We start from the raw sequence: 12,156 nt of genomic DNA on the forward strand, positions 1-12,156 counted from the left end.
TCACAGTCACATTTATTTTTCCTATGTAAGGTTAGGCAAAATGTCTTGGTGTTACAGTGCTGATGTAGGGGTGCCCAGAAAGGCAGAAAATGCTCCTCAAGAAGCACAGCTTACAGACACCAGTCAGGCTGGGTGCACACACAGCACTCTGCTGGCTTGGGGCTTTTCCCTGATGCAGTTTTGCAATGCGTGTGAGCAATTATTTTGCTGAAGCAATGGGACACTGAGTTGTCAGGCTTTGCTCATTCTGTGAGCTCCTGAAAAGGCAGAGAACTAGGAGCCATCTTAGGAAATTATAGCTCTTTGCCCTACAGGATAGGGAACACTGAGCTCAATTGGTATCCTTGTTGGATTTAACTTCTGAAGGGCTTTGTTCTTGTGACCAAAAGAAAAATTATCCCTAGTATTTCACATTAATTTAGGGGCTTAACTTGAAAGAAGTAGTGCTTGGTGATGTCGCCATGCTGGGGGTATTGCAGGGAGAGCTGCTGCTGCTGCAGAGGTGCTGTGGTGGCCCTGCCTGGGCTCTGCCCAGTGCTCCAGGCAGTGCTGAGGCAGGAGAGCACTGGCTGCAGTGTCAGTGCTTGGGGGAGCAACGGGCACTTCTGCAGAAAAGTTTATTGCCCAGCACCTGCCAGGCTCCATTGTCCTCTCTGTGTGTCCTGGGCAAAGGAAAAGCACTGGCAAGCAGGGCAGTGAAAGGTGGCAATGAGTTCATCTTCCCTTGCAAGGGTGTGAAAGCAGGTGCAGCTTGAGGCTGAGCTTTTCCAAATGTAACAGCTTTGTCTCTGCATCCCCTGGCAAGTGCTCACTGGGGACACCCCTGTTCTTACTTTTTTAATTAACATTAACATGTGGGTGTTACCTTGAACAGAAATCAGAAGTCCTCCTTTCCATCACTTGCTTTATTTTAGCTTTTGGAATGGGTGAAGATTTGTTTTACTTTCTGGAATAGTCACACTGTTATGATGGAGAAGCTGAAGGGTCTAATTACCCTCCCCTTGATGTTGTTTGGAAAACAATTAGAACTGGCAGTGTGTGATTAAAACCAAGAAGTTATCACTCCTTTCTTGAGGCAGGAGGGGTGGCTGTTTGCAGATGAATATGCACCAAATCTACAACAGGAGTGATTTTCTCCCCCAGTGTGTAACCCCTCCCCTCTGTTACTGACTGCAGGTATGCCGTGTATGGGGTTTTGCACATGAATTAACACTTGTAGCTAATAGCAGTAAACTCACAAATGGACTGTTACTTTTTATAGCCTTTTAGCAGAGGCAGCCTAGTGGAGCAAAACTGTTAACAAATTAAGATACATTTGACAGGACTTCAAGTAGGAATCATAACCCAGGAGTCACTGGTTGGGACATAAATGTGAAGCTGTCTGTAGATCAAAGCTGTATCTCATCTGTTGTGTGGTGGCAAGTGCTAAACCACAAAATAAGAATTAAGCCCAAGAGTTAATCTTGGAGAGGTTTTCAGAGCAAGGAACTGACTTCCTGTAAGGGTTGTAAAGAGTTTGTCATATCTGTAGTGCTACAGGATATAAAATAACAACAGTCACAGTAAAAATAAGTTGTATTTGTCTACTTATGACACTGTACATATTTTAGCCATTGTATGATGATGATCTGATGAAATCTGATCTTTTGAGGGGAGTGTCTTTAAACCACGGACAGAATATATTTGAAGCACAGATGCAGGGCTTTTGTGGGGTTTGTTACTTGAGCATAAACCAAACTGGAGTAAGAACGGCTGTAGGAACTATCAAATATGTTTAAAACAAGTCACCTTTTCCAGCAGACACCCTGCTACAGCCAAACAGGGTGTGGGATTTCTGGGATGTGGCTTCAGCTCCATTGTTTTGTTTGTTCTTTTTTTCAATTGAGGAGGTGGAGGTGGCTGCACAGAGGCTGTGCTTGCAGAACATCTGGATGAGCACTGGCTCCTCTGGTGTGTGGGAGTTAACAGAGAGTAGTTGCCCACCTCAGAGCTTTCTGCCTCTCCTCATTTGTGGCTTTCAACCCTGTAATTCTGCTTTTTATTTGAACTCTCATAGAGTATCTAATATCTTTTACCTCATCAAACCCCACCTCAAGGACAATCTTTTAGTCAGCTTCAACTTTTCCCTTATTTTTGAACTGGCTGATAGGGCTCTTGCATCTGGCATTGTTTCATTTTCTGCCTCACCTTTCCACCACACAACGCTGCATTTTATAAGGTAGAGATGCAACACAGTGTTACAGCTTCAAGCCCCAGCATAAGACCCTACAGGGGGCTTTTCTCAGTGCATTTTTATTTTTGGGGCTTGTTGACTGTGCAGCATCACATGGTGCACCTGTGTATGTTCCTATTGAGGAGTTCAGGAGAGGTCAGTTTGTCACCAGCTCCTCAATGGCTCTGCTTATTAGTAACTTAAAGCCCAAACTTAGAGACATTCAGGCTGGTTTTACTCCTCTTTCTCTATCTTGAGCCTTCACTCCCCACTAGGCTTGTTAAAACTTCATTCAACATAACTGAAGACTCATTCTTCTCTTAATTTCTTGTGATATTCTGCTAAGAATATCCAGTGTTACAGTGCCAGCATAATTATATTTTCCCATAGGTGTAAAATGTGTCTGCATCAATAGCTTATTAAAAGAGTGCAATAAAAATTATGACCCCACAATTCTGCTATTAATATAACAATTCTGAGCCAAGAAAGCTCCTTGATCCTTCTTATGTGTCTGCTGTAACATGGTACAAGAGCAGAACACTGTAAGCCAGTTTAATCCCTTCTTTTCACCCCCTAGCAATATACATTGGCCCAAGAGAGTAACAGGAATTGAAAGTTTAATTTATTAATATGCAATAGTGATAATGTCAAAAGAACAATATATAAAGCCCACACAGAACAGGATTACACAGTACATAGGGGAAAGCCTAGAGCTAATATTTAATATAGCAAAACACAGCCAAAAATAACTTCTTGTCCAAGGAGCAAAAGAGGGAGAGCTCTGCAGGTGCTGGAGCAGAGGAGCTATGCAAGCAGCCTCTGCCTTCAAGTGCACAGCTGGACCCAGGCATCCATCCTCTGGCTGAGCTTCCTCTCTGCTGGGAGCCACTGAGATCGTGGTGCTTTCCACCAGTGCCAACTGTTGGGCAGTGACTGAAGTTCCCAGCTATCACTTTGTCTACTTCAAAGTCTCTCACTGCTCCAGTTTAACAGAGCAGCAGACACAAGGAACACAGGTGGGGAGCGAGCCACAGCAAAAGGGGAGACTCAGAGCTCAGAGCACTTCTGCAGGTGAAGCATGAGACCAATTGTTCACTTCAGCTAAATTGTTCATTTAAGCTTGAACAAAATTTCACCAGTAGGCAAAGTACCCTGCAGCCTTAGCAGAGGTATATTAACATGTCACTGGCTTTGTCAGAAATGAGCAATTTGCCCAAGAGTTTCAAATCAGTAACAGTCATGTGAGTGGAAAGATATTCAGCCTCTTAGGGACTGGCAGGTTTCACACACTGCCTAGAGTTTACTTTCTTGCTCCTTCCCTAAAATGAGCAAGGAAGGAAAGGACAAATGTGAAAGAATAAACCTCAGAACTTCTTCAGTATTACTGAGGGTTCAGCATGCAGCCAGAAGAGCAGAACCCACTCTTGGAGGACAAGATGAGAGAGGGATGAGATGGGGCACTCCCTGGCTTCCCCGCAGGTTTCCCAGTCTGCCACACATTTCTTAAGTGGTGGGATGAGGTCCAAGCTGACCATCTCTCCTGCCTGCTGCTTGGCACTGTCACCTCCCTGTACACACACACCAAAGAAACTGCAATAGCAAATAAGTACCTGGTCAAAATATGGGACCTACTTGTCTCTGTTGATTGAAGAGTGTAGGTCTGGCAGCCAGGACTCTCTGAGCTGTTGTGTCTGTAGATTCATCCCCTGTCTGATTCCTCTTCCAGCCTTCCCCAGCTCTAATCTGCTTGCTGTCCTTTCCTTTGCTGGAGTTGATTGCTCCCTTTATGGCGCAGTCTGATTTAGAAGAGCCAGGTCAGCTCAGCAAAGCTCTGCTGCTTGAAACTAACTCATCTCCTCTTGAATGCCACACAAGATGCTCAGCTCTTATACAGCAATAATCTCTAAAAGTCAGGAGGAGGCTGCGGAGATGAGAAATGAGGGCAAACCAGGAAACCTAGCTCTCAGCTGAGACACCAGCAGCTGGGAAGGGCTGTGTGCCCACAGCCTGGCTTGACTGCTTGTTGTTCATCAGAGTCCACAAGCACGGCAGGAGAAGAAAAGCCTTGGGGTTGCCCTGCCAGCCCCTTCCTGAGGAGGGATAGAGAGAGGAGGATGTTTGTAGCAGCAGTTCTTGTATGAGTTTGTTGTCTCTAAAGTTTTCTCACTGGTGTTTTTCAAGTGCCAGAGCCTGGGCAGATTAACACAGGTCACAGCTGCCCTGTGTGGAGGTGTCACGTCATGCTGCCTGGTTTTTATACATGGGGCTTCTGTGATTTATTTGCTGCTTCTCTCAAAAGCTTTATTTCTCTCTAGCTGACTAAATTAATGTATTTGTAGTAGTTCAAAACGGGTGGCTAACAGCAGGCTGGGCCCCTGCAGAGCGGAGGAGGAGAGCTTTCCCCCTTCTGTCAGGAGAGAGGGGTCAGGAAGAGCCATGTGTCTGTCTGGCCTCTGCAGACTTTCAGGGCCTTTGTGATATTCTCCTGCTTTCCTCCTGTAGTTGCCATTGCTCTGCAATTTCCTGTACTGTCATACTTTTTCTTTTAGCTTTATTTTGATACTCGTTAAATCTGTGACTTTATTTTACTTTGCTCAAAGCTTTGTGTGGTGTGTGCCAGGGTTTTATCAGCTATAGTTAGTGCATTGGACTGACACTTACCCAAGGGAAAACCAAGGCTCCAAAGAGGAGGTTTTCCCATGAGTTTATACATAATATATGGGGTAAGAGCCCGGGAAGCTGTGGGCAAGGACAGGACCAGGTCACTTGGAAGGACAGCTGTGAATGCTGTGTTCACAGCAATCCAGTCCAGAGCAGGGTGAGGAGTCAGGCAGCAGAGTTGTGCCCAGCACTAGATTTCTGTACTGGGTGAAGCTGCTGCTGGACAGAAATAGAGTGGTTATACCTGCTCCACTGACCAGAGGGACACGAGACTGGAGACAGGTAAGTGAGTCCCACTGGCAAAAGTGAGTTTTACATCAGTGGGTCCCCAGTTGCTTTCTTTCCTCCAGGAAGAAAAAAAAAATTGTTTGCACAGTTTCAGTGGTTTTAAACATCTCATTGTGTTGCATCAGTGAAATGTGGGGATATGATAGATGGGGTGAAAAAGAAATGTGTGAGACAGAAAATGAAGAAAAGTGCCATCCTGTTAGTACAAATGATTCTGCCCTGGGCTGAAGAGGGCAGGAGAGAATGACAGACAAGGACTCAACCAGAGTTGAAAGGCAAATCTAAACTAGAGGAAAAAGGAGGGAGTGATTCTTCAGTAAAGGAAAAAAATATTAGGATCTGACCTAGATACAAAGATCATTCCCATCCTGCCCCCCATTTGCTGGGTCAGGAGAGGTAATGAGAACAAGACTGCTACAAAATTCTTCCAAGATTTTGAGCCCACGTAAGGAGGCTCACCAGGAGACACGAGGTAGCTGTGCTGCGCCACGGGTGAACTGGAGTCTGCCTGGGTACTGGGTCAGGTTCAGGGGATCTAAACCTGTTCACTGTGTGTCCCCATTCCCCAGCTCCTCACAACATCAGGGAAAGGCCAACAGGCAGAGGATGGTGTCTGTGGAACCACGGGTGACTGTTCTGGCAGCCTGCAAGTCAGAGGCTTTTACTCAATGCTGCCTTAACTGCAGCACCTCAGCTCCCACCGTGCTCAGGATCTGACCTCCTCAGTTCTTTTCATGTGCTTTTCCCCTGCCCTGGGAAGGGTCAGGCTCTTGCTGTTGCCCATTTCAAAATAAGGGTGTGTAGCTCAGCTGAACAATGTACCCTAATGACAAACTGCCAGTAGGTGATGAGTTTAAAAATATCAAGAGATATGATGAGAAACAGAAGAAGAATAGAACTAGGAGTAATAAAATGAGGTTGATAAAGGAAGAATCATCTGAAAAGTCTCCTGGGAGGTCTGCTATGCTGAGGCATGGCCTCTTGGATAAATGTGAGTCTTCCTATGAAACCATTTATAAATTATGTGAACTGTTTGCTTTTAAAAGCCTCATAGCAGAGACTGCTATCCATATCAAGTCACCTGTTAACTCTTGATATTTCCAGCCTCTTTTCTTTGCCTGTTGCCAGCACCCTGATTACAAGGCTTTTTTACACTGATGAGTTATCTAGTCTTATCTGGCCCAGCAAGGTTTGCCCTGTATGGAGCTTATCCACAAGAAATTAAAAAAAAAAGAATATTGCTCAAAATTCAAACCATTTTACTTGGCCTTTGCTATTATGTTTGAATCCTGGACTTGAGGGAAAATTTTAAATATGTTCAAAGTGACAGCTAAATTCCAGCTTAATTTTTGAAAGTGACTTGGATATCTCATTCATGGTGAATTCAACCCATTTGAATTTGGGTCTTTTTAAATTCTGGACAAGGCTTGGATCACATCTCCAGGCCTGGGTCTCTGATTGTAACTGAATCCAGGTCTTTGTGCTTAAACTCTCTGGTGTGAACTGTGAAGGAAAAACATGCACATGGACACTGTTGATAAAACCTGTGGGTACTTGAGGGAGATCTGTTTCAGTAATATTAGGGTTTTTTCATGGAAAAACATTTTACATTTGTTTTTTGCTGGTCTTTAGAGACTGACAGTGAACACAAACCCCCTCACATATAACAGGAAAATAAACCTTTTATCTGCTGGGTTTTTTTAAAACATGACACACAGCGCTCTTTACCATTCTGGAATTAGAGAAAGCATTAATTCGATCAATTTAAGTGATGAATGCCCACAAAATGAAACCTTTTTTTTTTCTGGAATGATGACCTTGGGCAGATTAGAGCAGCTAGGTAAGAAATCCAGCAAGTATTTATCAAAGGCTTCTAAGACAGTGCAAACTCTAGTGAGTTCAAAAGCAAGAGACTTTCAGTCTTCATACAACTGACAGGGTCATAGCGTCTCAAGAATGTCAGGAATCCATGTGGCTGTTCCATTAAACACCCCTGATTAGTGAATGTGCTGATAAACTTAGAGAGTCAGAGGTCAACATTTCGGAGCCCAAGGTACCCCAGGTATCTGAAAAAGTCTCCAGAATTCCCGTGCCTCTCGCCCAGTTAACCCCTTCCACCACAGCACCCATGGAGGCTTAAAAATGAGCATGTCACACACAGCATTTTCCAGACAATTCTGCAGAGATGTTGGGTTACTCTGAAAACTATGGAAAAATTACCTCAGGCACCTCCCATGGAAGTGTTCATGACAGCTGGCTGCTCTGTGATTTCAGGTGGAGTTCAGAGTCAGTAAATGTGTAAAACCCACGTTGCACTGGCTCATCCTGCTCCCTGCCCTGGGCTCTGGGTGATACCACGGTGGCAGCAGGCTGTGCATTAAACACCTCCAGAGCTACCACACTGCAAACATGACAGTGGGTTCAAAATACTCAGGAGCAGTCACACCACCCTGTCACTGCACTGAGCTCTCTGCTCTGTTCAGGTTTTGTTGCAAGAGCTCCGGCTCTTACTCCTGCCAAGTGCCTGTGGCAGGCAATTGGGAAATCTGTGAAAATATGGGCTGTGTGCCTGAGCGTCGCTTTCGCAGGGCATTGCTTTAACTGCAGCACAATCAGGAGAGTCCCAGGAAGGCTGAATTATCCCAGCAGTTCCCCTGGGTGTTAGCCCATTTTCCAGGCAATTGCCCTAACTGGCAAGGCCCCTCCATGGACGTTGTTTCTGCCTCAGTCTCCCAGGCAGGGATGCAGAGTTGAGCTGCTCCTGCGATAGATGGCTTTTCATTCCACGTGCTGATTATGAGCTGCTGGAGGCACTAAACATTCGTGTCTGCTGAGGGCCACAGCGTGACCCCATCAGTTTCTTTGAAAATCAATAGGAAAAATGTTGGAGAATGCAAAGGAAGCAGGAACAGTCAAAGTAAAGACAAGTGATGTCCTGTAATGGCTGTAATGATTCTGAAACACGCAAGGTCACAGATAATCAGGAATCTAATTCTCCTTTGAAAGAATCTGTCAAGTTACTTCCCTACCTCAAAAACAACTGCTGATTGATGTTATTTATGGGCTAACAAACTCATTGAAGACAGTCTGAATGGAGGTTGTACAGCCTTTAGTATCCAGGTGGAGTTAGGTAGCCTCATCTGTAGAAAAAAAAACAGGTAAAGAGATTTTCATTGTTGCAGTAAAACATGGATAGGACGTGTTTCAAAAAGTGCCAACATTGCTGCAAGCCAGAGCCACAATGCAGCAGTTCTGTTAATCAAACTCACAGCAGTTTAGGCTTGAGAGATCTCCCTGTTTAGCTGCTTCACTGTGCTGCAGTTCAGAGTTGTTGTGAAGTGAGGAAAAAAGACCCAGGAAGGATGGAGGTGCCTTGGGACTGGGCAGAAATGTGCAGGCAGGTCAGGGCTGGGCAGGCACTGGCATGAGCCTTACAGGAGGAGGCAATATTTGGGGCTCTTTTTCAGTGTAGATCGCAGGTAACACCTCAGGAGGAAGGTGTTGAGCTCTGCAGGCTTTATCTGGGAGGATTTTGAAGCCAGTTTGTAGCAACACACACCCCAACGTGCTGGCTAGAGCTGCAAAGCAGGACAATTTGTTTCCAACACCTAATGTCAAACCCCTTCTTCTCTACCAGTTCTACCCAGGTGCTTTTTGGTTTTACTTCCTATTTACAGAGCAAGGGCAGAGCTGTTTCCTGTAGGAGTGAAGTAAGAGGTTTATCACAAGCAACTGGGTGGGTTGACAAGAGGGGTTCTTTTCCCTGGACTGTGTGTGTGCTTGGAGCTGGTGCTGAGGGAGCTGTGGCATGGATCCAGGCCCAAAGCAACCTCCAAACAGCACAGATGCAAGGCAAATTTGGACTTCAGCACGAGCGTGGGTGTCAGCTCAGAATGTATAATGCAAAACCAACTCACAGCTCAAGGGCCAGGGCCACAAGCAGGGAAGCAGCAACCCCACAACTCACAAATCTTGGGATTAGGCTGGATGGCAAAGTCAGCCAGCAGAAGGAAGAGGCCATATAAACTTCTCATGCAGGTATAATTTAACTGCATTGTAATTGTGAACTGCATTCTGAGAGGTTTCTTGTATTGAGAGGTCTTAGGGTTTGTTGGGTTGGTTTTTTTTAAAGCTGGTCCTTAATTTTTTTCACAGCTACTTCAACCTCAGCAAGCTCCTAGACCTGAGGGTAGATGGGTGGTCCTTCCAAAGAAAGAGCAGTGCACTTGTTTCGATCATTTTAACTTCAAAAATGTGGGGTAGAGAAAAGCCATAAGAAAATGTGGTTGCAACAAGAAGGAAAGAACATATGAAAATATGTGATGAGTGAGATGTGAAACTCAGGCAAAGATGAGATTTTGGCTGGCTCCAGCTGGATTCAGCTGGCCCTTAGCACAGAGATTCAATGCAATTCAAAGAAGAAATTCCAAATTCCAAACACAATAAAAACTGCTGTTCAAAATGAAGTTATTTCTGCAAAGTGACAGGCAAGAATTTACCTCAACTCTAATTTACACAATTTAGATATTTAGAAATCAGAGACATGAATAGTGAGATAGACAGTAAACATTGTGATGTCTAAACCTCTCTGTATGGTTATGAATTACAAATTATGTATTTGCTCACATCTAGGTATTATTTTTTGGCAGTGAGGTTGTTAATGGCATGCTATTTTGTTATCTAGATTTTTCTATCACTTGAACAAGAACTTTGAAACTGCAAATATGGTCAATATCCAGTGCAGGCACAGCAGGGCCAGGGCACATGAGAGTCTGTTCTGCCAGAGCAGGGCTGGGGCTCTGACAGGACAACTGTCAACAGTCAAGATCCAATGATGTGTTGTGTGCCACGTGTGTGCCTGTCCCAGCAATATCCTGTTTCACCAGCATTCACCTTTTCTGTCCCTCCTATTATACAAAGCTGTTTTAAAGAAAAAAGTTTTTATAAGGGCACAAGCATAACTTTCACTCCAGCATGAAACAACACTTCACATGCTGGTGTTGCTTTGTATGTAGGAACTTCGTCTCCTTCTCCCCAGCACTGAAGTATCTGGAGCCCAGATTTGTAGTCAAGATTTCAGGCACATTTTTGTGGCCTCATAGTTCTTATTTAGTTTTTTTGGTTTTTTTTAAAGAAAAAAAGCTATTTTAATAATCTGACCTGCATTTTAATAATTTCTAATGTTTGTGGTATCCATCCAGATGTGGCTTTGCCTGTCTGACCCTCCTGTCAATACTTATTAATTTCATGACAATCTTTTCAAGTGTGTTTGGAAACAAACAGGGAAAAGTTACTCCAAGGTCAAGAATGAGCCCAGGGAGATGAAACAGGAACGATCATGCTCACTACAATAGAGAGTATGATATTTCTGCAGCTTTTTCTATCTTGCTCTTAAAGTGAGCTCTAAGCATAGATCAGAACAGCATCCCTGAAGAGGGATGTTACTACTTGAGTCCTGAAGTGAGAGGAGGAAGCAAGGCAAGTTACTGAAGCAAATCAGTGAGTCAATGCAGAACAAGGAGGACCAGGGCTTTAATCCTTCAGGTCTTCTGATGGACAAATGAAACATGAATATCTCAGTCAGGGTGAGGGGTTTGACTGCTTAAATAACAGTGCACTGGAATAACCTGGGGGAAAATTCATGTTGAAAAACTTGGGAGTCAAAAAGGCAGCAGGACTGGTGAGGCTGAAGTGCCCACAGTGTGCAAAGTGCTTAACCAGAATGGTGGTTTCTTGATTTGAAACACTTACCATGTTTATGTAAACCAAAATGCTAATTATTTAAACCTAGAAACTTTCTTCATTTTCTTTGAGAAAACCACAGGAGAGTCTGCTTATTTGGGGGTTTCATTGTTCTGCCCTGTTGGTACAGCTGGAGAGACATCAGGTCTTCAAAGGAAAAGTGAAGGAACACCAGCCAGAGCTGGATGAAGTAAGGGTGGGGTGTCAGTGGTCCTGGATGAAGCCTGCCCCAGCCCTGTGAGCAGCTGCAGTGCTGGCAAACACGGACTCTTCTCCCTGGAGTTTCTCCTGTGGAAATGAGGGTGCTTGCCATGGGGCTGGGGATGTCTTTTTGGAGCCTTTTCAGTATGGTGAGAAGCACTTCTGAGGACAGGGCGGCCAAGCCTGGGCTGGCAGTAGCGCAGAGCCTCTGCGAGGAGTGAGCGAGGCTGCGCGGGGCTCCCCGGGCTGGCGCAGCGGGCGGGAGCCCATCCCCGGGGAAACGCTGCGGCTCGGAGCGGAGCGAGAGCACCGGGGCTGAGCCGGGGGAACGGAGTGAGGGGTGATAGCGGTGGGATGGGGGTGGCAGAGGTGGCAGCAGTGGCAGCGGTGGGATGGATGACAGAGGTGGCAGCAGTGGGGTGTGTGACAGCGGTGGGATGGGTGGCAGCAGTGGGATGGGTGGCAGAGGTGGCAGCAGTGGCAGCGGTGGGGTGTGTGACAGCGGTGGGATGGGTGGCAGCAGTGAAGTGTGTGACAGCGGTGGCAGCGATGGCAGCGCGGGTCCCCGCCCGTCCCCGCCGAGCGCGGCCGCGCCCCGGGGCCCTTGGGCGGCTCCTGCGGCGGCAGCGCCCCCCAGCGGCCGGCCCGGCCCGCTCCCGGTCCCGCTCCCGGTCTGTCCCGGTCCCTCCCGCGCCGCCGGGACTGGCGCGCTCCGTGCCGGAGGGCTCGGAATGGGGTGAGGCTTTCCGGACAATTTTCAAAGCGCTTCAAGCCGCTGTGTGTCCCGGTGGCCCCGCGGGGCTCGTGGGTGTCCGGTCGCGGGATCCCTTCATGCCGGGGAGCTCCGTGCGGCCGCAGGGAGCAGCCACGCGTGTCTGCGCCAGCCCAGGGGAGCGCGGCGACTCCCGAGAGCCCGGAGTCCCTCGGCCACGTGGGGGAGAGCCCCGACCGTGCTTTCCCGGGTGAACGCAAGTTGAAATTTCATGTTTCGTTGAGCATTCAAAGAAAAAAGGAAGGTTGGATTTTGTAGAGGGCTTTTACCAGAGGAAATT

At 46.4% G+C, this 12,156-nt stretch overlaps 1 protein-coding gene across 2 annotated transcripts in view; it reads left to right on the forward strand.

Annotated features, from left to right (window-relative positions):
- The window catches only part of TOP3B (DNA topoisomerase III beta), an 82,481-nt gene that overhangs the window by 57,232 nt on the left and 13,093 nt on the right, over positions 1-12,156 (forward strand). The window contains exon 1 of one of the 2 annotated variants that reach the window (XM_063173495.1): positions 9,177-9,199. The exons of the other annotated variant lie outside the window; for it this stretch is intronic. The gene's annotated coding sequence lies outside the window, so the exon portion shown is untranslated. Of the gene's footprint in view, positions 1-9,176; positions 9,200-12,156 lie in introns of those variants that run through there. 2 annotated transcript variants of the gene reach the window in all.

The sequence above is a fragment of the Melospiza melodia genome, chromosome 20 (genome assembly GCF_035770615.1).
Source record: "Melospiza melodia melodia isolate bMelMel2 chromosome 20, bMelMel2.pri, whole genome shotgun sequence".
Classification (NCBI taxonomy): domain Eukaryota; kingdom Metazoa; phylum Chordata; class Aves; order Passeriformes; family Passerellidae; genus Melospiza; species Melospiza melodia.